Source organism: Balaenoptera physalus (assembly GCF_965194825.1).
Source record: "Balaenoptera physalus genome assembly, chromosome: 1".
Taxonomy (NCBI): domain Eukaryota; kingdom Metazoa; phylum Chordata; class Mammalia; order Artiodactyla; family Balaenopteridae; genus Balaenoptera; species Balaenoptera physalus.
This window is the reverse complement of record NC_138882.1, coordinates 113013005-113039515: the sequence shown is the minus strand read 5'-3', so window position 1 is coordinate 113039515 and position 26511 is coordinate 113013005. Positions and strand designations below refer to the sequence as shown.

At 43.8% G+C, this 26511-nt stretch overlaps 2 long non-coding RNA genes and 1 pseudogene across 9 annotated transcripts in view; 1 reads left to right on the top strand and 2 right to left on the bottom strand.

The window, feature by feature from the left end:
• LOC309668501 (hypoxanthine-guanine phosphoribosyltransferase pseudogene) overlaps positions 1–16569 on the bottom strand; it is a 58250-nt pseudogene extending 41681 nt beyond the window's left edge. Inside the window, exon 1 of the transcript XR_014268729.1 lies at positions 10388–16569. The product of XR_014268729.1 is annotated as a hypoxanthine-guanine phosphoribosyltransferase pseudogene (transcript). The remainder of the gene's footprint in view (positions 1–10387) is intronic.
• Positions 1–26511, bottom strand: part of LOC309636506 — a 147857-nt gene that overhangs the window by 40694 nt on the left and 80652 nt on the right. The window lies entirely within an intron of this gene.
• Positions 16603–25552, top strand: LOC309636633. Its single transcript, XR_014250110.1, has 2 exons — positions 16603–16646; positions 19837–25552. It is a non-coding gene; the product is annotated as an uncharacterized lncRNA (long non-coding RNA).

Sequence of the window (26511 nt, the reverse complement as noted above, 5' to 3'; positions counted from 1 at the left end):
TTTGCTGTTTCAAGAATAATATACCACACTGCTCATTGTAAAATCTTCAAAATATGAAATAGAGAGTGGAAGTCACTAAAAAGTCTAACTTGATCCAGTGATAATTACTGTTAATGGCTTAATACTACTCTTTTACTATTTTCTTGCTGAATGAAAGAATGAAAGGATGGGTGGATGGGTAGATGGATAAAATGCTTTATAACCTGCCTCTTTCACTTGATATATTGCGCGCATTTTTCCTTGTAGAAACACATATCTAGGGATTTGCTTCTCTTCTAACAAGTGCATAATATTCCATTATATGGCTGTACCATGATTTATTTAACCATATCATTATGATAAAAGCTTGACTTATTTGCATTTTTAACTATTCTATTATTAATGTTGCAATTACTATTCTTTCACATAAACTTGGTATCCTTATCTGATTATTCCTAGAGGACAGAGTCCTGGGATTGTTGGGTCAAAGATCATGTAAATTCTAAATTTTGAATTATTATTGCTTAATTGCCCTTAGGAAGGGTTCTACAAATTTACACTCCTGCCAACAGTGCAAGTCGCTGTTTTCCCCACCTCCTGCAAACAGTAGCTTTCATTTTGTACATGGAGATTACGCCTCTGCCACATGTTTCATGGCCATTGGTATTGTTTCTTTTGTAAATTCTTTTGTAAATTGTCTATCATCTTTGGTCAACTTTTCTCTTAGGGAATTTGTCTTTTTATTATTGATTCATAAGTGCAAAATACTTATTAGGAACATAATCCTTTGTAATATGGGGAGATATTTTTAGAAAGCTATTTTAATGAAATAAATATTCCTGGCTAATGGGGAAAGACATAATATTGTGATTTAATAATTGGCCATTCATATACCGAGATCCTCCTCTGCCCTATGCATAGAAGATATGCACTGCACAGAAGGTACATAGAAGATGCAGACAGATGCATCTTCCCCGAACTCGGGTTGTTGATTTTTTAAAGTAAGAGATAAACCAAGTGATAAATAAATAAATAGATGCCACATAGTATGAAATGTCATAAGAGAGTTACAGGCAAGGTTCACTGAGGGCCCAACAGGCTCTGGTCTGGAAGAGCACTAAAGGCTCCAGCTTTCTTCCCTGGTTATCCTGGTTATCTTCTGTCATTGTCTTAGGCTATTTGTATTTTTCTTTCCTTTTTTTTTTTTTTCTTGGTTTCAGCAAAGCATTTTTTTAATTGAAGTATATTTGATTTACAATGTTGTGTTAGTTTCAGGTATACAGCAAAGTGATTCAGTTATACATATATATATATGTGTGTGTGTGTGTGTGTGTGTGTGTATTCTTTTTCATATTCTTTTCCCCTATAGGTTATTTTCTTATTGATTTGTAAGCAGGTTACTCTGATGTACTATCTTTAGAAACAGCATCTTGGACTCTGCTGGGATGTTCTGAATTCAGAAACATTGTAGAGTGAGGGTGTTGGGAGAGATGGTAATTTCCATTTAACAACTTCACCTCGTCCATCTCCTATTCCTGTCAGAGAACGCACAGGCCTGGAGGGAGGTTCCCGTGAGAGCCAAGCCTCAGATCACTGGAGTGATACACCAAGCCCAACTCGGGAATGGCGCTTTACACTGAATGAGTTTAGGCTGAATCCCCAAAGCAACTGGCAGGCTTCGAGGAGCTTTAAGGAGGGGAGTTACACCTCCTATTTGTGCTGTGGAAGCACTTTAGCTGCTGTGTGTAGGGTGGGTTCAAGGGGAGCAAACTGGAAGGCAGGGGGACCCCTGAGAGAGCTGCTATAGGACGGAGAGGCAGGGCCTGAACTGAGGTTCACGCATGGAGTGGAAAGACATGGAGGGAACTGGCGACTCTTTGCACATGGAGGATGGTGAGGGTGAGCGATGGTGTCATTCACTGAGTTAGAAGGCGGATGGGGAGAAGCAAGTTTGGGAGGAGTTTAGTTGAGAAGAGGCACCTGCGGGACTCTGAATGATGACACCCAGGAGGCAGCCGCGTTCGCGAGTCCAGAGCCTACGGCCAGCTCTCAGCTGGAACTCTAAGGCTGGGATTCACAGATACACACTACCGTATACAAAATAGATAACTAACAAGGACCTACTGTATAGCACAGGGAGCTCTACTCAATATTTTATAATAACCTATAAGGGAAAAGAATCTGAAAAAGAATATATAATACATATATACATACTGTGCTATACACCTGAAACACAACATTATAAATCAACTATACGTCAATCAAAATATAAAATTTTTAAATTAAAAAGTAAAGTTGTGAGCCATCAGCCCGCTGCTAAACACTGAAATCTTGGAAAGGTATTATCCCTTGCAGTAGTAGAATGAGCAGCAGAGCTTGAACAGAACCGTAGGGAAGAAAACCAACAGAGGAAGAGACACAGTGGGAGACAAGAATCCTGGGATAGGTGCCGCCTCTCCACAGGCTCTGAGATGCCACAGTATGAGTCAACACAAACCTAAGATTCGTTCTTCAGCCCAAGCTCAACATTTTAAAATATGGTCTCCAGGGCTTCCATTCCCCGGTGTCATGGCCCCAACCCAGTCAAACTGTGTTTCTCACAACTAGCTCTTTACGGTTGAAGTAACCAGCCTCAGGGTATGTGGTGTCTCTGTCACCAGGTTCATTCACTGACTTTTGCACAATCCCAACTAGCCCTCTATTTCTGGGGCTCTGCCTGTTCACCATACATCCTCTTCAGCCCATGCATAGCCCTGTGGAGAAATATTTCAACATAAGGAAGCATGTTATGTGGAGGAAGAAAAAACACACCCTCTAAGTGTTGATGCTTTTGTGAAATGAGGCATGTCCACCAGCTGCACAGGGCTCCCGGCCGGGGGGCGGTGGGGGTGGCAGGCAGGGCTGACTGGGAGCCAGACGGTAATGACTTGTCCGCCAGGCAAGTGTTTCTGGCCCTTGCCTAACAGAGAAGTAATTTTTAGCAGTGGCTAAGGAGGGTTTGCTCTTCCTTTAAGATGATCCATTTTTCCACTACACAAGACTTGTTCAGCTGCCTCCCAGAGCCCTTACTTATACCCTGGTCTGAATCACACTTTGGAAAGTTAATTATTCACCATCTTGTATCATCAGTTGTGTCCCCAAACATAAGTTCCCTGAGGAGGCCAGAGGCCATGATATTACTTCTCGTGGAGTCCCCAGGTGCCCAGGGCTGGCCGGCATCTGCGGGAGGCCTCCATGAAGGGCAGTGAATCAGGGAATGGGAACACTGGGGCCCATAGGCCTGCTCCTCATAAGCAGGGAAACTGAAACCCACAGAGGTTCAGCAGTGTGCCCACATAGCCAGCGGAGCAGAACCAGGACTACTGAGCAAGGAAGTGAGGTGAAGCAGGGCAGTGACTGCTCAAGAGCACGGCCCTGGCCAGGCCTCCTGCACTTATTAGCCATATGAGCGGGAGCGAGTTACCCGCCTCTGTCTCCTCTTCTATAAAACAGAGACAGCAGGAGAGCTCAGGGCTGGTATGAAGACTGAGTGGGCAGATCCAGGGAAAGCAAAGAAAACCATCTCAGTTCAGTGAAGTATTTGGGACTTCTAAGTATTTAGTACAAGTTTGCTGAATAACGACATTTTCAATCTAACTCTACCCACAGTGCAGTTGGGAGCTGGGCTTCTTGTTCCCCAAGCACAGGGCTGTTCCCTCTGGAGACAGAGGCCCACGAGGCTCTGGACACTGTACAGGCTGCACTGAAACTGAAGCATCTATTGTCAGGGCAGTGACCTACAGCCAGGCCCCACAGCCGGGAGTGGAAGTGTGAAGTCACGCAACCAGAGGCAGAATGGAGACGGCGTCTGCACTGCACCGTGAAGGAAGCAGCATGAGGTCCACAAGAACCACGCTGGGCGCCGGGTGGTGGGAGAGGAGGGACAGGTTGCCTCACTCCCCAGAGCCCCTCCTACTCCTTGGACCACTGCTGTGTTCTCTTGTAATAGGGAAGAACAGATCTGACTCCATATTGATCTGTTTCTTTTACTTTAACCTCTGTATTCTATTGCTTTTGCTACAAGTAGAGCATGTTGCCTGTAGCCTGAAATATACAGGATGGCCCATTCTCAAGGCTCTGACCTTTAAAGGTGTAACACTTTTCCATTCATATAGAGATGAAAAGTTGCAGAACAGAGAATAACATTTGTCTTGCTGGAGGTTTACAGGAACATTGTGACATGACCTACATGGGCAGCTGCAAGAACAAAGGATTTCCACACCAAGAAGTCTGCAGCAACCAACCACACCCCCTCCCCTTTTAGTATAAAAGAAACCTAAATTCTAACTTGGGTAAGATGGTTCTTTGGGACATGAGTCCACCATCTTCTCGGTCTGCTGGCTTTCTGAATAAAGTCACTACTCCTTGTCCCAACAACTTGATTTACTGGCCTGTCTTGCAACAAACAGTATAAGCTTAGACTCAGTAACACTCCCAGTTACACCTCTCTGCTGAGTGTTAACCGCCATGATCTGTTTATGCCAACCCTGTGTGCTCTTGTCCTCACGTCCCAGCCCATCACGACGGGCTCCTCCTATGTCCAGAACTTCAGCCACTGGCACATCCTTTTCCCCTTCAATCATCATTGCTGCCGTCATCATATAGGCTTTGTACCTATCTGTTTGGTTGTTTATTTGTTGGTTGGTTTTAGAGTATGATTCGTTAGCACAGAGTTCAAAAACTAGCAAACTAGACCATGTATCTGCTAAGGCGTGTATATTTAGGTGACAGTACTACAAAGAGCAACCATACTCCCCAAGGCACTGTTCCAAGCACTACACATATATTAACTCATATTTAATCTTTTAAACAACCTCATCAGCTTGCATTCTCTCGTGATCCTTACGTCACAGATGAAGACAGTGGGCACAGAGAGATAAAGTATTCTGCCCAAGGATACGCAGCGAGTGAGTAGAGGAACCAAGAAGTGAACGAACACCTTCTGCCTCCAGAATCCATGTTCTTACCACTGCACTATGCTGCCTTGTAAAACAAACAAACACACAAAAAACATGGGAATGATTGTTCCAGAAGTCAGCATAGTAATTACCTTCAGGGGGAGGCAAGGGATAGAAATCAGAAAGGGATGAAGGGGAGATGGCAGTGGTCCCCTCATGTCCTAGGTGGTGGTTAGATAGGATTCACTTTGTAATTGCTTGTTGAGCTTCAGGTGTCTCTCACACAACATATACTACTGAGGGCTGGAGGGAGGAGCGCACTAAGCCTTGAAGTTGTGGTTTCTGCTTAACTTGGGTGGAAAGCGAGAGGCTACACCTCAGGGTTTGACTTCTCAGCCTGTTCCGCCCCACAGTGCAGTGGGGTCTCCGGCTTCATGTTGTCGGCTCTGTGGCACCACAGTGCCTCCTGGGCATCGAAGAAGCCGGAGTGCCTGAGGGGCTCACATCATTGGAATAACCGCTATCCTGGGCTCCCTCATCCCTGGGGCCTGGACCTGAGGGACCTCCAAACTTCCTGGGAAGTCTTCCAGAATAATCCACCAGGAAGGCCAGAGCAAGGCACAGCCCAAGGCAGAAAGGGCCAGAGCCATGGTGGGTCCGGAGGGAAAGGGCAGGGCCCTCAGTTCTCCACACGCTCATCCTGCCTGACTGTGACCTCCCAGGCCTTGACCCTCTTCTCCACACCATCTGAGACCCCCCATGGGCACAGCACCCCTCAGACCTCTGCTTCCATCACTCTTCTCACTTACTCTTCACTGGCTGGTGACAAAGAACGATTGTCCACTGCTGCCCAGAACGAGGCTCCAGCTCTTTCATGGGATTTTCAAGTAGTGAGGCACGGGACTCAGGAGTCCCACCCTAATCCGGTCTGAAGTATGTGGGACCCTGCCAAGTTACAGTGTTCTTCTCATGGCCCCTCGATCCTCGCAGGGGGGCGCCCACGGTGTCATTCCTCCTGGGAGTAATGACCTGTGGCTTTGGAGAGAGTCTGTGTCTGCAATTCTTCTGCATTCTGGCACTGGTATGCTGATGATGACACCAGAATTCCCCTTCTACTCCCTAATCATCCTTCAAAGTCCACCTTGCTTCCTGGCTCCCCCTCACGGGGTTCATCCCTGAGAAATCAGCAAGGTCAGCAGAGCCCCCTCCCCTCACCCCGCACTCTGCTCACTCCCTCTGGGTCAGTACACTCACTCCCAGCTCAGCGGCTCTCACACAGCCCTGTCTCCTGACTGCTTAACACTCTTTCCTCTGCTAATACTCAGTAAAGGCTTTACGGCTGGTTTGCAATATGGCAGACGCAATGTCAAACTCTTCTATAAATTCTCTCACCTAATCCCCATTTAAACACAGCTCCTGGCACATGGGAGGGGGTCTATAAATATTTCTTGACTGGATGCATCCTCACAAAAATCTTTTGTGGGAGGTACTATTAATCTCTCCATTTCATAGATGAGAAAATTAAGGCTTAGAGATGGTAAATAACCAGTCCAAGGTCACAATGACTAGTGTCAGAGCTGGGATTCCAAGGGCTTGTTTATTCCTAGGCCTTATATACTCAGCCCGTTGATCTTCTGCAGTTTATTCTTTCATTTAACAAATATTTCAGTTTTTAGTATGCACCAGGAACCATTTCAGGTTCAGGGATGCAGTAGATAAAACAGAGAAAATTTCTGCCTTACAGAGTTTACATTCAAATGAGGGATACAGACATTAAATATGATAAATAAGTAACATTTATAGTATGATTAATAGTGGTAAGAGCTGGTGAAAAAAATAAAGAAGGGGAGGAAAGAGTGGGGTGTCATTTTAGATAGAGTGAGCAGGAAGTCTTCACAGAGAAGGGGTAGTTGAGTAAAGACCTGAAGGAGGTGAGGGAGATAGCTCCTCAGAAATCCAAGGGAAGAGTATCAGGTGCAAAGGCCCTGAGGCAAGGAGGATTCCTGGTGAGTCCCAGGAACAGCAAGGAGCTCAGTGTGGTTAAAGCAGAGTCACTGAGGGAGAGGGCAATGGCACTCAGAGTAGCAGGGCCAGGTCGCATAGGACCTTAGGCCATTGTACAGAGTGGAGTGAGTGCCGTAGAGTTCACTGGAAGACTGTGAGGGGAGGCATGCCATGTTCTGATGTGCTTTTAACGAGGTTATTCTGCCTGTTGATTGAGACTTGAGAAAAAGCAAGGCAAATGTATCAGCAAAAAAACTAGCTAGAAGGCTGCAGTGATAATCCAGACAGGATATTATAGTGGTTGGATTAGGAGGTGGCAGTAGAGGTGGTAGGAGACTGTTGATTTGGGATACATTTTGTAGATGGTGCCAACAGGATTCCAGACCCCTGTACCCACTTGCCTGCTGGACACCTGAAAGTTCCCTAGCACCTCAGACTCATCAGGCCTGAAATTGAACACATTATCTTCCCCCAAGATATCTTCATTCCTCCTACACTTCCATCTCTGGTAATATCACTCCAACTGGACAGTGGTCCAGCCAGAAACCTGGGCATCACCCTCGATTCCCCCCTCTGCCCACCTCTCACATGCAATCGGCCACCCTGTCCCATCCAGTCTGCTCTCTCCTCCTTCATCCCCACGTCCTGTGCCTCATTCAGTGCCGCGTCCCTCTGGCCTGGACTCTCTCAAGTTTCCCTCCTCCAGCCTGGGTTCAGCAAACTCTACACGGCACCAGATGGACCATTATGGAAGCAGACCATATCTGTTTAAAACTTTTCTAAGACTCTCTGTTGCCTGTTGAATAAAGTCCAAATTCTCTGGCTCAAAGCTGTCTAATATATCTGTCTAATATAATATATTGCGAGCTACATGTGTAGTTTGGCTTTCTCTAATAGCTGCATTTTTAAAAGTAAAAAAGAAAACAGATGAAATTAATTGTAAATATGTGATTAACCCAATATATCCAAATATTATCATTTTAATATGTAATCAACACAAATATATTAATTATATATATTCATATATCTATTAATTATATATAATATATATATGTACTAAGTCTTTGAAATCCAGTGTATAATTTACACTTACAGCACATCCCAATTTGGACCAGACACATTTCAAGCACTCTGTAGCAACTTGTGGGTACCAAACTGGACAGTGCAGCTCCAGCCAAAGCCCTCTCTCATGGTCTTTTCTACCACTTCTCCTGTCTCATCCCTGTTCTCATTCCACCTTCCCCTGCCACTTGTTCCTTGTGGTCTAGCAGATCTTACCAACCTAGAGTACCCCAAACACACGGGCTGTTTCCTGACTCCCTGCCCTTGCACATAAATACAGTGGTGCACAGCAGCAGGACTGTACCCGTTCTCAAGAGCCAATTTTGCACACTCTTCCCCACGTGCCATTCAGTGATGCCATATTGGTAGCGTGACATTGGCCATCGTGGGAGTATTTATGCCACAGAGACTGGCAAACACTGTAAATCAGGCTTTGGGGGAGGATGGAGACCACCTGCTAAACATATCACTGCCTTTCACTGCACATAATACTCACCCCTCCATAATCTTCTTCTCCCACCCCTAGTTCATCTGATAAACATTTCATCCAGTTAGCTGTCTGTGTAGGTTTGCCCTCCTACTTGTCTTCAAGTTTGAAAAAAGAGCCTAGTTTTCTGTATGCAATTAGTACATGAGGTCCTCCTCTGTTTTTTCCCTGAATACCCTATCATAATTATCACTGTATATAAGAGACCATAAAAAGAAGAAGTTTAAAGTATAAGTTTAAAAATGAAACCCATCTGGGTATGAATCCTGCCTCCTCCTCTTACTGGTGATGTAGCCTCAGTCAAGGTACTTATTTATAACGAACACTGGTTTCCATACCTGAAAAGAGGTTTAAAAACACATCATCACAAGATTATCGTGATGATTAAATTATACAAATTGCTGAGTCCATTAGCTGGCACATACCAGACACTCAAAAATATTTAGGTATTATTAAGTCTTTCAGTATTTATCATTTGTATAAAGTAGTTGCTCAAAACACTTTTGTTAAAATAAGTGTTGAATGAAATTTCAGAAATTCCTCAAGTCCAATTCAGAGAGTGTATGAGTCAGAATTCCAGCTGGAGACAGACGGCACATACACTCAAAGGGCTGACTAAGGGAGGGTTTGTTAAAGGACTCTTTACAAAGGTCTGAGCAGGGTTGAGGGAAGTCCAGTGTTGGCAACAGTCTGTTACCACCTATAGGCATGAAGGTGTGATGGGGGAGCATGTCCCTGAACCCGGTAAGAACTGTAGCTGGAGGAAAGGCCACCCAACGGGAGCTATAGCCTCAATGAAGGAACCTAGCAGGTGTCAAACCATCAGGACAGGGGTTGAAGAGATACTCCACCTCGATTTTCTCCAGCTTATTTGGAGGACGCCCTGCCAGTGCTTCCCACTGGCTGAACCCAAGTCAAGCCCAGGGCAAGCAGTACTCCCACAGCTCCTGAAGGTCAGCCTCTTGGGCAATGAGCGGATGGGGAAGATGGAAGATGGGCTGGAGGCCCAAAGGGAGACTCGAGAGCAGAGCCTTCAAGTGGGACTGAGCCTCCTCCAGCCTGCGGGTGTCAAGTCTTGCTTACATACGAGAGACAATAATCATTGAGACCGGGCCTTGAAGGATAGAATCAGATAACAAGTATTCATAGGGGCCAATTTTGGTTACTTTATCTACAAGTTTGTTCTCTTAAATGTAAGAAAGCTGATTTCATTCTGTAATCCTCTACTTGGTTGGCACCTAACAATTCTTAGAGGCAGGAAGTCCATTCCTATGTCTTACTTAAAATATTCCCACCACGACAGAAATATATTGTATTTTAAACAGTTCTCTGTAGAGAGGGGAAAGAACTGGTATGTAGATGGATAAATAGATAGCCTTAATTAAATCACCACTATAGTGTTTTTACCTTTACAATTGATCATCATAGTTCTTTTCATTTTTCTCCTATGGTCCTCTTTTCTGACTTTCTAGTGGGTCTGTAGAAATGACCTGTTGAGTATCCTGCTGATGTCAGAAGAACTGTTAAAATGCCGGTTGTGATTATCTTTGCTGTTGTTGTAGGCCTGGATGATTTTCCTGGAAAGGCCTGGAGGGAGGCTGTAATCATCTCCTGGCTTTATTGTGGGGCCTCTTCAGCTTCTCCACAAGTCCCTTATTCTGGAGAAAATGGTTATGGCCAGACCAATTCTACTTCCCTATCTGTCCTAAAATTTGGTGTTCTGAGTCTTCCCTTCCCAGCTAACACTTTCTAAAAGTACTGGCTGACATGATAAGAAATGACATTGAGTTATTTGTAGTGAGGTGGATGGACCTAGAGTCTGTCATACAGAGTGAACTAAGTCAGAAAGAGAAACACAAATACCGTATGCTAACACATATATGGAATCTAAAAAAAAAAAAAAAAGGTTCTGAAGAACCTAGGGGCAGGACAGGAATAAAGATGCAGATGTAGAGAATGGACTTGAGGACACAGGGAGGGGGAAGGGTAAGCTGGGACGAAGTGAGAGAGTGGCATGGACATATATACACTACCAAATGTAAAATAGCTAGCTAGTGGGAAGCAGCTGCATAGCACAGGGAAATCAGCTGGGTGCTTTGTGACCACCTAGAGGGGTGGGATAGGGAGGGTGGGAGGGAGACACAAGAGGGAGGGGATATGGGGATATATGTGTATGTATAGCTGATTCACTTTGTTATACAGCAGCAACTAACACACCATTGTAAAGCAATTATACTCCAATAAAGATGTTAAAAAATAAAATAAAATAAAAGTACTGGCTGAAGCCCATTCCACAGGAAAGAGGTCCCAGGAAGGGGTAAGCAGTGAGGGATCCAGACTCAACCAACATTCTGATTCCTCCAGTAGAACGGAAGCCCCATGAAGACAGGGGCCACGTCTACCTGCTCACCGGTGTCCCCAGTGCCTAGCCTGCTGCCTGGCACATAGCAAGTGCCTAATGTTTTTATAGAATGAATAAATGAATGAATGCACACTATGTGCCAAACACTCTCATGTACAAAATGCTGGAGATATTATTTTTCACATGTGAAAACTGAGAGGCCAATGTTATTTATGTCAGCAGTGGGCAAGGCCTCAACCCCAGACCTTCTGGCTTTTGTAGTCAAACGCACCCCACTGCTTCCATCCAAGATGCCTCCCTTCAAACAAGCCACTTTGCTTTACCTTTGCTATTCCCTAGCCCAAGCTCAGCTTTTCAGTAATAAGCCTGGACCACAGGGGCTGCTATGATCAAGAGCTCCTCTCCCCACAGCTAAGTAACCCATATGTGTTACTGTCTCTTTAATGTTTGCCTTGACCCAGGGTCTTCCCCTTCTGATCTTAGGATCTGCAGCCACTTTGGGGGAGATTCTGAGTATATCCCAGAGGTTTCCCTCTTTTTTTCTTTTTTTTTTTCTTTTAAAGAGACAGCCTTTATTTTAAGGATTTTTACACTGAAGACTTCAAAAAGTGGTAGGTTTTTGGAAATTATTGACCTGTATTTAAAAGGAACTGTTGACAAAGATTCGCCAGAAATAATCTGAACAAGCGGGAAAATAGTTAATACTGCTGAAACCTACTAAAATAATTCCAGGATATATGGTTTATCTGATATAACGTTACCTCTAAATACTGTCACTGATATGAAACTGACTGCTTCTTACTTTTCTAAACACACAGTGGTATAATTAACAATATTCAATCATTTCTGTTCTTTCCCGAATATATAAAAATTAAAATACCAATTAAAAAACTAATATATTCTTTTCTTTAAATGTTTCTTATAGATACAATTTCAATATTTTCATTCAATAGTGGTGTGGTTTAAGAGATTTTTCATTCACAAGTCAAACAACAATCCACCCAAAGGGAACTGATAGTCTGTAGGCTCATAGTACAAATAAAGAGTTCGGGAATGCAGCAACTGACATTTCTAAAATATAAAACAGATAAAATTCTTAGAAGATACGTGCAATAAGCTCTACTAAGCAGCTGGCCACAGAACTAGAACATTTGATAATTTTCCCGGTGATTTCAATGGGACTCCAGATGTTTCCAAATTCAACTTGAACTCTTATCTTAGGCTTTGTATTTTGCTTTTCCAGTTTCGCTAATGACACAAACATGATTCAAATCCCTGAAGTATTTATTATAGTCAAGGGCATATCCTACAACAAACTTGTCTGGAATTTCAAATCCAACAAAGTCTGGTCTATATCCAACACTTTGAGGGGTCATTTTCACCAGCAAGCTTGCAACCTTGACCGTCTTTGGATTATGCTGCTTGACCAAGGAAAGCAAGGTTTGCATTGTTTTGTCAGTGTCAATTATATCTTCAACAATCAAGACATTCTTTCCAGTTAAAGTTGAGAGATCATCTCCACCAATTATTTTTATGTCACCTGTTGACTGGTCGTTACAGTAGCTTTTCAGTCTGATAAAATCTACAGTCATAAGTATAGATCTATCACTATTTCTGTTCAGTGCTTTGATGTAATCCAGCAGGTCAGCAAAGAATTTATAGCCCTCCTTGAGCACACAGAGGGCCACGATGTGACGGCCTTCCATCTCCTTCATCACATCTTGAGCTAGCCCTTCGGTCCTGTCTATAATTAGTCCATGAGGAATAAATACCTTTTCCAAATCCTCAGCATAATGATTAGGTATACAAAATAAATATAGGTCATAACCTGGTTCATCACCACTAATCACGATGCTGGGGCTGTGGTCGCCATAATGGAGCCGGCTGGTGTGTGGGCTGAGGGCAGTCTCCAGTGGTTTCTCTTTGAGTAAACTATTGTTGAGATACAGTAAGTCCCCCACATGCGAACATTCAAGTTGTGAACTTTCAAAGATGCGAACATGCGTTTGCATGTCAAATCAGGTAAGCTAGTTCACGTGTCTGGCGTACATTGTCACGTGCATGCATCCTCCACAAGGGGTTGTGCTTTTGTGCACTTTACTGTCATCTATGACAAGAAAAAAAGAGCTACTACCCAGACATCACTGGATCATTTTTTCAAGAGGGTAGATAGAATTGATCCAGCAAGGAACCAGAACCTGTGCCATCAATGTCAGGCGTGAGTGAAATACAGCTTGCCCTCGGTCTCCTATTGCTGATGATCCTTCAGCTCTACCATCTCCCACCTCCTCTCCCTCCTCCAGTCAGTAACTCTTATTGCCTGTTCACTCAATGCCAGCCAGCCCCTGTATGCCAGCTGTTGTACTGTACTACTGTACTTTTCAAGGTACTGTACTGTAAGATTAAAAATGTTTTCTTTATTTTTTATGTGTGTTTGTTTTTTATGTATTATTTGCGTGAAAAGTATTATAAACCTATTGTAGTACAGTACCACGTAGCCGATTGTGTTAGCTGGGTACCTAGGCTAACTTTGCTGGACTTACGAACAAATTGGACTTAGGAACACGTTCTAAGCATGGAACTCGTTCGTATGTGGGGTACTTACTGTATTAGAAACCCTGGCTGCCCCAGAGCCACCACCTGCCAGTAGTGAGCTCCACGACCCAGTGGTGGTCTGGCAGCTCCTGGGGCATCCTTGGTCGGGGTGGAAGCCTGTCTAGTTTCAGGCTGCCCCAGGGTACCCACATCAAGCTGTAACCTGGCCCCAGACTGAGTTTCCCTTCAGATTTTCCCTCCAGTCATCCCCACGGACTCCTGAACATCCCTGGATTAAGGGCCCCAGGGAATGGTGAGGACAGTGTCTTGTTTGGGTCGCCCTCCCCTCTTCCCCCATGATGCAGTGCCTCACTATCCAGGACGTCTCCTCCTGGAGACAAACACAGCCAAAACTACCAGCTCTGGGACTTCTGTTGCCTCTGCTTGCCCTGGCTGTGTTCTCTCTGGCAGAGCTAGCTGTGGAGCTAGCAAAGCCCTGAGTGAAAGACACGCTTGATCTTTTTGCAGTCCCTTCTCCTCCACTTATAGGTATACCTTTTACAAAACTTGAACTCTTGTGTGTGGGCCTTGGGACAGTGTCACATTTCAGAGGCACAGGACAATAGCCAAAATAGATTAAAAGGAATTTCTTTGCTCATCCCTCATGCAAGTCATTACGGAAGCTAGACAAAGATAGGAACTCATAAACATTTACTACATTTTCGTTTCCATCTCCTTTGCTCAGAGTTGCTCTGAGAGGCTCTCCTCCTATCCCTGAAGAAAACTCCTCTACTCTCTGCCTCCACCTCCATTCTCCTCCTCCCCCAGGACTGGGTTATATAGCTTGACTTAGCTTCTCTCCCAGCAACAAGGATCCTTCCTCTTTGGAAGTGGGGGAGAAGTCAGGAGTGTACAATTAAAGAATTCTTTTTACATGTTGGGAGAGAGGGAGTTGTGAGTACTTACACAGAAATCAGCTCTGGTCCATCACTTAGTTTTCAGAATAGTCATAGCCTCATGATTTTATTCTTAGTCACTAACCACTAGAAACACGTTTCCTACTGATCTTATGATGTTTAAAGTGTCATGTTAACGATTACCATCCCAGCTTGGTAACTGAGCCGGCTGGCTGGTGAAAAGCAACAGCTCTGTGCTTGAGACTGGCTCATGAACAGGACTCTGATGAGTTCTAGTTGGTCAGTTTTATCTGGTAGAGGTAGGGAAGGCTGCAACTGCATCATGGCTCTACCTTGTGTGGCAGAGCCTGTTCACCCATTCATTCATTCACTCATTCATTTAGTCAACCAACCAAGATTTTTCTGTGCAGCCATTACTAGTCCAGCTCTGTGCTACATGCAGAAGAGAGAGACGAATAAGTCTCAACCTTCACCTTCAAGGAGCACACCTCAAACTGGGGAGACAATCATGCGACCTCATCAATCATAACACAGTTTGGTGGTGTTATAGCAGACAGAGAAGCAGGGACCAAAGGGTCACCGGGACAGAACAACTAACTCTGACGTGGGATAGAGATGGATCAGTCTAAGAAGCCTTCTCAGAGGAGGTGATATTTGAGCTGGGTCAAAAGAAAAAGTAGAAGCACTTCAGATGAAGAATGAAGTACAAGCATTTCAGGAAGAAGGCACAGAACAGGCAATGCCACAGTTACATGAAAGGGGATCCTAAGTTTGGGCAAGAATGAAAAGCTTAGAATAGCTGGACACAGAGTAGTGGGAGGGATACTGGGAAGTAGGTGGGGGCAGAATGTGAAGGACCTTGGAAAGTTTTAAAAAAAAATTGGAGGAAAAGAGAAAAAATTAAAAATTAAAAATTAAAATTAAAAATTACCTATACTCCTGATCCTTTATTATGTTATGGAAAGTACGACACAATGGAAATGTTCTCTTTGCCCATCCAAAATCACCATACCAAGGAAACCTCTGCTAATAGTTTAATAAATGTCCTCCCTTTTTCCTAAATTTATGCAGGTATTTTTATGTATACAAATTTAAATCACATTTTAAAAGATCCTATACGTATTGACCTGCATTTTTTCCCCCAGTTGGTAACATAGGAGGTATGTTTACAGATCAATTTATACAGAACTGTTGTGTTATTTTTAATAGGCAATGAGGAACCAGTGAAGGACTCTAAGTCTGGGGGTGAGTGGGTCAGATCTGTTTTATGTGGAGGCTGGATGAGAGAGAAGAGGCCAGGAAGCCCACTCAGGAAGGGTAAGGATGAGAACCCCACTGAAAAGGCCACAAGGATGAGATGTAAGAGAGGTTTCTGAGGTAAAATAAGCAGGTTGCAGTGACCAGTGTTGGCTGGGTTGTGAGAAAGTCTTGGTGAAGTTTCATTTTGTTGTACGTAATAGAAGCTACTCGAAGTAGCTTCAGAAGAAACATTTTAAAAGGGGGATTCAAGGGCAAGAGCTACAACCAGGCCTGAGGGGGCTTGGAATCCAGAAATAGAAAACTATCATGGGTCAAGATCACTGCCTACTCTTTCTTAGAGCGAGGGTTTCTCACTCCAGTTTCTCTCTGAAGGTCCACCTCATCCTCTGTGTGTCTGCTTCTCTGTGCACTTGTGCCTAGCTGCACTAGGAGGGTCTGCAGAGCAGGCTGTACTACAGACAGACCAGGGGTGTGTGTGTGTGTGTGTGTGTGTGTGTGTGTGTGTGTGTGTGTGTGTGTGTGTGTGTGTGTGTGTGTGTGTGTGTGTGTGCACGCTTTCAGAATTACCTGGGCAATTTCAACACAGAGCAAAGGTGAATAACCTATAGTAGTGGGACTTGTTCCGTGTCTCTGAGGCCCATTTCCAAATTCCCAGGAAAGGTTGTGATTGGCCCAGCCAGGTCAGGTGTTCGCTCTGGTCCAATCAACTGTGTTCATGGTGGAGCGCCAGACAGAATAACCAGGCGGTAACTCAGCCTCAGGGACAAGGAAGTGGAGGGGGAGGCAGGAGAGCCCATGGCTTCAAGATTTTGTGGTTCCACACGACACAGGCAAATCAGATTTCACGTTTACCTCTTGCTCCTTCCCCTGGGGACAAAGCCTTTGCCTGAGTGGACAGAGTACTTTGTGTCACTGGCACGGGTGCCATTACACCGTCTCTGCCTGAAAGGACAAAGGGAATGACTTAGTCCCTCGGCTTCCGCCTCTGGAGCTGCCGGGCCGCCCTCCTCCACGGGAGCAGTGCAGCCTGACTGCGCAGGGCTCAGGGCCAGCTAAGCAAGGGCCGGCTAAGCAAGGCCCGGTGGCACAAAGTACGTCTCCCCGTAAGTAGAAGCGGAAGCAAACAGCTGTGAAATGATGCTTCATTGCAGTCAGCTTCTTGCTTGTCATTGGGATGAATAACTGTGGGTAAACTGTGGCTTCATATTTCCCTCCGGGTCTGGGGGAGGAAGCGAGTCGGGAAAGAGCTGACCAGTGGGAGGCAAGCCCGTAGAGCCGGCAGCTTGCTGTGCCTTCCCCGCTATTTACCGGCGTCGTCGGGCCGCTCCTCCCACTCACCTACGCCTTCTCCCTAGATGGAGAACTCCTCACCCCCGCTTCCCGGGGAGGAAGGGGTACTTGGCGACGTGTGAGGGGACTTCCTAGCCCAACCGCAAGTGATTTCTGTTTCCTGCTCCTCCAACTCAAAGTCAGACTCCTCCCCGGGGGCGTTGGTCCTAAAATAATTACAAACCTCAAGAAGAGCCCACGCACGGGTGGGTTTGAAGCCAGTAGCCTCTTTGTTTTTCTGTCCTGCAAGGTCTTATCTTGCCTTTTAATATCCTACTCTTGACTTTTCAACCGTGTTTCTATACTTCTGCCAACTCCGTAATTTATGGATGTGTTTGAGTGATTTTCTTCAGGTTTGATTTTACATCTCTGGAAAAGCTAAGGGGGTTATATTTTTATGCCAAGGCAGAGGACTTGCTTGAGACTCAGGAGGCCTTAAGACAAGCCCCAGATCTGCCAATTACTAGTTTTGTAACCTCTGGCAGATGACTTCAGTTCCCTCCCGCATTCTCCCATGGCTATGTTTATACTTCTGTTATTATAGGTATCACTTCTGTGTGCTCCCTAGGAGATTCTGAACTTCTCCAGACTAAGCTTTTATCTGTCTGGGTAACAACCACAATACCTAATACAGTGCCTGACACATAGCAGATGTCCAAAAAAACTAAAATGTAACCTCTGGAAGTCTATAAAATTGGGATAATTATACCAAATTATAAACATTAAATAAGGCAATTCATATATGATTTATAAACTATAAAGAATAATAATACATGTCTAAAAATTATAACAGTGCCATTATAAAATTTGTACAGCTTTTAAAAATATGGTTCTATTAAATTAGTCTTACTTCATATTTGAAAAGCTTAGGGTAAGGGATTGGTGAGGAAAAGCTAAGATTTCTCATTTACGGTGACTTTATTAATCACATGACTTATTCTGGCTCTAGCATAAGCCTCTGTTCTCACATGTGGTGTTTTTTGTTTCGTTTTGTTTTGTTTTTATTCAGTGAGTTACATTGTTTAATGGTTGATACATTTGGTATAAAGGATGATAACGCTAACCCAGGGTTTCTCAACCTCTGCACTATTGACATTTCGGGCCAAATAATTCTTTGTTGGGGGTTGGGAGCTGTCCTGTGCATTGTAGGATATTTAGCAGCACTGCAGCTCCCCTCAACCCACCAGATGCCAGTATCACCCTCTCCCCCACCAAGGTAACACCCAAAAAAGTCAAGTGTCCCCTGGAAAGGAGTTAGCGGGCAAAATTGCCCCCATCCCTTCTATTGCTCTGAAGTTTTGACTCATGCTTTTTTTCTCTTGCATCTTTAAGTATTAACTTTCTCAATATTTGAAATGTATGAACTCAGGTCTCTTAAGTGCTGCAAAATAAGACCAGTCTGAGTCCTACTCAAAGCATTTTTCACTGACTTGGATTTGAAGGTACTCATGTCCTTCAACACATTCGATTAGCCAGAGAGAATTTCCTAGCTTGCAAGAGAAATTCCCTCTTTCTCCCTTATTCTTCTTCCATACTCGGGGTTGGTACAGCCTTAATATCTATCCCTTACACCAAGACCTTGAAGACCAATCCTACAATTCCATCACCATTTCTTCTAAGAAGCAAGTAGGCTTCTTACCCCTAGGGCCTGTGATGGCCTGACTTCTCAGAGTTCCCCCAAGCAGACACATAATCAAGGCCCCTCTGTGAGCTTCACTGCACTCAAGGGACCCTAGGTCTATAGCATGTATACATTTGGGTGTGGACACTTTATATTACCACAAAGAACAAGTCTCTCCTAAGTGATCTACACCTATCTTCCTTTTTACACATGTACCTTTGCTCCTCACCTCCCTCCCTTCCTCTGCATTTGGTGTCTTTGTGGACTTACCCCAATTCACAGGCAATGACGTAACTTTCCCATCCCCCTGATGGCTGGGGCCAGTGTCACAGTCCTCTCATTGCAGACAAGATGCTTGCTTTCCTCCCCATCTCCTGTCTACCCTCCTTTGAAGAGCACAGCCTATGGTTTTATCTGACATTCATTTTCTCCAAAGTGCAAAAGCTGTTATTAATAGTCTCTACTTGTTTGCCTATGAACCTGATAAGCATGAATTTACCAAGTACAAATGCTCTGATCACCTGTGATGCTGGCACTCACTTAACAAATGCCTCTCTCCCATACAGAAAGAATGCTGTCTCATGAATTGAAAATGACCCTGCGTACCATGCACACAGTTTTCATTCCTCCTTGAGAAACCACGTTCTTGTGGACAAAAAAGAATGAGACTCTGTCATCTGATTGCATTATGCCTGCGTTGGATGCTCAGTATCTGGGACATAACAACACTTTCACAGTTGTTTTTGGCAAGAGAGTTTGCTAACTCAAAATTATCTTTACAAAGTAGTATAACCAGCTAGTTTTAAAGTTAATTTGTGAAGATGAGTTGACATCTTAGAAGACAGGAGAGTAGCTAATTAGGAACTCATCTGAAGAGGAAATTTTGAAAGGCTGTTTATTGCATCCAGTATGTCTCAAAATAATTCTCTACACATTGACAACCACCATCAACACCACTGCTTTGAGCTCCTACTTAGTGCCTGATGTACATTATGTCATTTAAACCTCACAACAACCTGGTGAGGTTTTCTTGGAGACAACTATCCCCGTCTCACAGATTAGGAAACTAAAACTCAGAGATGTCGTGTGAATATGACCAAAGGCACACAGTCATTAAGTAGCGAACTTAGGATCCAATCCAAAGCCCAACAAAGTGAGATGTTGGATATCACTATTCAGTATAGGGATTTCTACAAAACTCTGAAGCAGAGTAAAGGGCTTCTTGTCTAATCCCAACAAGTATCACACTAAGAAGTCCTAAAAACATCTCACAGAGTAGTATGGAAAAATAAAGATTAGGAATCAGATCTGGATCTTAATCCATACTCTTTACTACTTTCTAGTGGAATCATCATGGACAATTGCCTTATCATTGCTGAGCATCAGTTTCCTCATCAAAAACAGAGATTAAGGGTTTCTGTGAGTAATTATGTGTTAACTCTTATGCTCTACAAAAATGTAGTTTGACCATAGGTATTTCCCAGGAGCCTCATCACCAAATCACGGGAAGAACCTGGCTTCCCTACTCAAGTTGGATGGCCATTGCCAAGGCTGTCCAAAGGCAACGGTGTTCTCTTTCCCATAACATCCGTGATGACACAGGGAGAGTGAGCATGTCAGGCCACAGGGACTGCCTCTCTAATAGGCTGACCACATCTGGAACACAAACAGAGCCTCTTCTGAGCAACCACAAGGAGAGGCCAGGCAGACTCAAGGGCATGCCTCCAAGTGGCTGGCCAGTGTCCACGGGCTTTAGAACACTGTGGTTAGCCTCAGACTCTGCCAGAAGGGACAAGTCCCAGCTCCCAAGTTAGTCGCTTCCACAACAGTAAACCAAGATGAGTCATGTGAGGATGGAGAAACCTCTAGAGACAGCCTTCCATGTGAGGATCACTGTAAAGAATTAAAGCTGGAGACGGGAGAACTCTAAGAACCTGGGCGGCTGATGTTTCCATCTTAGTGAGTCAATATGTGAGACGTGGCAGGACGTGAGCATGTGTGTGTACCTGTTCACACTCGTGTTCAATGAAGGAGAACCTCTGTGTATCCTTCTGCCTCCTCTTGGTTTGCCAGCTGCCACTCAACAGCATCCTTGTGGATTGGAGACTTATTACACAATATTATCACTTGAGAGAGAGTCTGGTTCTTTTTAATATTACAAAATTGCTCTTTCAAAAGTTTGGACCAATTCATTCTCACTCTTGCAGAGTATAAGAGGGTCTATTTTCTTCACCAATTTCAACACTTGGTAATAGTATTATTATTTCCAATTTTAAAGTAATACTGACACATGATGAAAATTACATTTAAATAGTATATAACACTGTGAAAAATCTCCTTCTCCCTCTCCTTACACTGTTCCACTCCCTATGCTAACCAACTTTAGCCAATTCTGATTTTAGTTATTGTGGTGGTCACCACAAAATACTAAATAATATGCTTATGCCTCAGTTTCTTGATTTATCAACTCTCTACAGTATTTACTGACTCCTGAACAGAGATTTGTGTTAACTTATCTTCTCACTGTCTCTTCTCACCTTCATAATTTTAGACAGTGTTCCCCTTGATTTGTCACTATGCAACTGGAGAAACAGTCCCTCTACTCTTTCCCCCACCCTTTCTCCCCACATCCTTCACCTCCTGTCTTCTGCCATCACTGCTCCATTCCTTTTTACATTTATTGGGTTTGCAATAGTTATAGTCTATTATGAAACCAAAATTAAGCCTTTCATACTTTGTCTAAAAATTTATTCTAAAAATTGAAGATCAATAGGCAGCTTTTATAATTCTGTAAATATATAAAAATTATTTACTGAAGAATCAAGTAAGGAAGAAAATAATCCTAAACCACTCAAGAGAATGTTCAAAAGTCAAAATCAAATGAATGCTCTTTCCTTAACCTAATCAGTTTCTCACAACTATGCCTTAATTTAGGTTGCTTCTTATTTGGATTAAGAGTTTCCCTCTGATTTTTGTTTTTCCTGGGGTTTCTATTTGCTTTTCTTTTTTAACTAATTGACAGTAGAAATATATATGCTCATTACCATATGATGATCATCCAATTTCTTAAACATATCATTTTTGAATGGTTTAACATTGCCTCATTGTCTTCCAGGTATGCACCACAGTTGCTGCCATGTTTTTTCATTTTAATTACACACTTATTTATTTCTAATATGTTTTAATCCCATGACTTCCTCTTTGTTGTATTCCTCTTTCATCTTATTGGAGTGTACACACAAGTAATCTTTCAATGCTGTGGTCTGAATGTTTGTGTCTGCTCAAACACATATGCTGAAATCCTAATTCCCAATGTGATGGTATTAGGAGGTGGGGCCTTTAGGAGGTGGAGCCCTCATGAAGAGAATAGTGCCCTTATAAAAGAGGCTCCTGCGAGCTTGCTTGCCCCTTCTACCATGTGAGGAAGTCGGCAGTCTGCAACCCAGAAAAGGGCCTTCAAGAGCACCCAACCATGCTGGCACCATGATCTTGGATTTCCAGCCTCCAGAACTGTGAAAAATAAATTTCTGTTGTTTATAAGGTACCCAGCCTCTGGTATTTTGTTATAGCATCCTGAATGGACTAAGAGAGCAGATAAACATTTGTCTTTGTTTTGTCTATAAACAAAATTAATTCTGAAAATTGAAAATCAATTATCAGTTTTTGTATTATTATAATTGTATAAATATTATTAACTGAAGATTTGAGTAGTGTGGTTCTAAAAAAGCTCTTTATTTGTCCCAATGCTTGGTGAAGAGTTTGGTTAGGTTGATAACTCTAGACAGAAAATCACATTCCCTTGACACTATGAAGGCATTGCTCTACTAGGTTACTCTTCTGGCACCCAAAATTACTGACAAGAAGGCCAAGGCCATGTTAGTTCTTATTCTTTTATGTTACCCCATCTTTACTCCCTGGAATCACTAAGGATCTTCTCTTTATATTGCATGTCCTAAGTTTTAACACAATGTATATGGGTCCTTAAAAAAATTTTTTTTTTTTTTTTGGCTCAATCTCTAGTGGCTCCTTCCAATTTGAAAACTCTTGCCTTTCCTTTGATAATTTTTCTCCCTTGTGTTCTCTGTTCTTTCTGGAATTCCTGCCAGAAAGATGTTGGACTTCCTGAATTGATCCTCCATGTCTTTTAATTTTTCCCTCATATTTTCCATCTCTCTCCTTCTAGTCTATATTCTAGAATATTTCCTCAACTTTCCTTCCAGCCCTTCTGTTGAAATGATTAATTTTCAAGGACCCTGGCTGTCCTTGCTTATCCATTCACATTCACGAGTATATGTCAATAAGTGGAGCACATGGACTTTCACTGCTCACTTTAGGTAACGGAGTAGAAATCAGGCTGATGTGATGCTCCCCACACCCTGTATGCCCCCTTCTTGGGGCCAAAACAAGGAAAACCTCAGCCTGGAGGCCCAACCCTCACTCAAGGAGCCCTAGACCTCCCAAGACAAACTGCTGAATTTCCCTGAAGAGCAGACTCATCTCTGAAGGCAACCAATACATGTTGCAGCTGCTCTGCATCTGTGGTGGGGAGGTGGTGGGAGTGAGGGTGGGCAACTGGCTCAGCTGCTCCACAGATCATCGTGCAAATAGTCAACCTGAGTGCCAGCCTGCTTTCCACCTCTACTTTCCCTTTCTGTCAGCTCAGAGCTTTGCACATCTTCCAGAGCCCCCAGGAAGATGGCTCCCCTTCCCAGAAATTGGCTCTCTCTCCATTGCAGCATTCTCCCACACCTCAGATACTGCTTCCCCCGTTTCTGGGTTATTTGACAATTCAATCTCATTTGCTTTCCATCTTCCAGAAAATTATCAAAAACTCTGCTGATGTCCCCACCTACTGTACTCTGCACCACTATGGATGTATTCCCTTTTACACATCTCTACTGCCATTTCAATAGGCCTCTGTGCAGGAGGGAAGGAAACATGTGGGTCCACTTCACCCTCTGAACTGGGAACCCAAAGCAGTACTGTTAAACGTTTAAAATTTTGTCTTGGAGGCAAAAAAGCATGTATCATCTTTAACCTGTCCTTCTGTAACTTTTAGTGAGGTTAAGTATCTCTCGTATTTGATTGGCCATTTAAACTTCTCTTGTGGACAGCCTGTTTTTACGGTGAATGGTTCTAGACATCATTCAAGTCCAGCAGAAGTTTTACTTCAGCTCCTTGCACAGACCATTTTAGGTTGCAAAGACATGCCACTTGTGAACTCTCAATCCTGTGAGTACTAACTTATAATTCTTTAAAAAAAAAAATTTTTTTTTATGCGGACCATTTTTAAAGTCTTCATTGAATTTGTTACAATATTGCTTCTTTTTATTTTATGTTTTGGTTTTTTGGCCCCGAGGCATATGGGATCTTAGCTCCCCATCCAGGGACTGAACCCACACCCCATGCCTTGGAAGGCAAAGTCTTAACCACTGGACTGCCAGGGAAGTCCCACTCATAACTCTTTATGAATTATTAATCCACAACAATAGAACTGTCAGTTTAAAAATCTTGATAGTCTTCTTTCTCCAACTTTCCCTCCTGCTCCTCCTTCCTCACTTCATTGAGAAATTGAGGGCGAAGAGGAAAGTCTGCACCACACTGTGTATTCTCTCCTTGAGTCAGGTTCCACCCTGCCACCTACTTGAATTGTGACCCTCACAACTTCTCTGCTCTCAGAGTTGACCCACATGAGACCTGTGGTTGGAGCCACCTCTGTGTGCCCAGAACAATCCTCTGGAACATGGCGGGCTGGCAGCCACTTCCCAGCAGGACATAAATGTGAGATGGAAGGTTCTGTGAGTGGCAGCTGGTGGACACACTGGCAGGTACCAGTGCCCACTCTGTCAGCAGTCCAGGGGCTCTCACTTAGGCTTCTATAAGCTGAACTCTCTCCATCCCCTGCAGCTCAGAACCATACTCATGGCAGCTTATTTCAATAACTTGAGCACTCTTTGAACAAAGTATTTTACTTGGGGGCATGCATCAAACCCTTCCTGAAAATTAATCCTTGAAAAGTCACAATGATGCTGAGAAAACTTGAAGTCATATATGTGCCTCTTAGGAGTTTTATTTTAAGTAAGACAAGGAGTTTTAGTACATTCATGCAGCAAACTGGGAAGATCTGGGGAATTCAGAGCTCATGTTCCCTCACCCCCAGCCTGGCAGGGGCCACTGGGGATGTGAGTCTATTTATGGCAGAAAGCCTGTGCAGCAAGAGTTTGAGAATGACTCTTCTCCCATTTACTGCAGAGGTACACGAACTTCTGAATTTAGGAGGGAGAAAGAGGAACAGGAGGGAGTGGCTTTTAATGAAGGATGAAGGGTGCCTTCTCTCAAAAATTCTAGAGAGCCACAATTGTATCTTAAACCATAGTGTCACAGAAAGAAATGCTACCTAACGAGACTCAAAGAATGGGACTCAAACAGGAAAATCCCTATGAAACCATGGGTCCCTGCAAGGGATCCTCTTTTGCAAGCCCCAAAGGCAAAGGACTCTGCACACAATGGATATTTGTTTGTCTGCTGGGGCTGGCATAACAGAACACACAGACTGGGCGGCTTAACAGCAGACATTTATTTGTCCCAGTTCTGGAGGTTCGAAATCTAAAATGAAGGTGCTAGCACGATTTGTTTTTGGTGAGGGCTCTCTTCCTGGCTTGCAGAACTTCTTCGGGTGTCTTCATATGACCTTTTCTCTGTGTGTATATGTGGAGAAAAAGAAATCTCTCGTGTCTCTTCCTTTTCTTATAAGAATACCAGCCCTGGGCTTCCCTGGTGGCGCAGTGGCTAAGAATCCGCCTGCGAATGCAGGAGACACAGGTTCGAGCCCTGGTCCGGGAAGATCCCACATGCTGTGGAGCAACAAAGCCCACGAGCCACAACTACTGAAGCCTGTGCGCCTAGAGCCCGTGCTCCGCAACAAGAGAAGCCACCACAATGAGAAGCCCGCACACTGCAATGAAGAGCAGCCCCCCGCTTGCCACAACCAGAAAAAGCCCGCACGCAGCAACGAAGACCCAACGCAACCAAAAATAAATAAACAAATAAATAAATTTATTTTTAAAAAAAAGAATACCAGTCCTATCTGATTAAGGTCCCACCTTTATGACCTCTTTTAACCTTAATTATTTCCTTATAAGCTCCTATCTCCAAATACAGTCACATTGGGGGTTATTTAACATACAAATTTGGGCGAGGACCACAATTTAATCCACAACCGTATTGAATAAACACCTATGGTTAATTAATTAACTATTGATCTATCCGTCTGCCTTCTCAGATACGTGGAGCCCCTCCTTTTACCCACATCCTTCTTAGTCTTCCTCAAGGCAAATGCCATTGCCAATATGCTGGCACTACCCAGGTCATCAAGGGTGTAGTTTTTACAATGTCCCTATGAGGTGACAGGGCCTCGTTCATCCATTAATCAACAAACACCCACATGTCCACGACCAGACACCTCCATCCCCACCCTGACTGCACACTGGGTTCTCCTGGACCCTTCTCTCTATTTCTGTCCCTCTGACACTCTCTCTCTAGTCCATGGAGTGTGAGAGCCTGAGATCTGTATTCACTATTACGGGGAAATAGGAGACCCCACTTCAGTCTAGCTTTAGACCTCTGCTCTGAGGGGAGGGGAGTGCGGGTGGGAGAGAGTAGAGTGAGTCTTGTGCAGCACCCACAAAAAATAGCAGTACTTTCTTTCCCATTTGCTATCATCCCCCCCACCCCTCTATCACACACACACACACACACACACACACACACACGCACACACACCAAGAAAGGCATCACTGACAAGGAGAATATGGACATTCCCAGGACCTCTGCCAAAATGTCATCAAAATCTAATCTACATCTTTAATGAGGACCATGAGTTTGTTGTTCTAAAAGTCTGCGTGTTCCATCATATAAACACAAGGAAGCTCTGGTTTCAAGCTATAAATATATTTGCTCACCGCCCGAGCATGTAACGGAATGACTGTGCTACATGAACAGACCAGAGCTGTACAAGA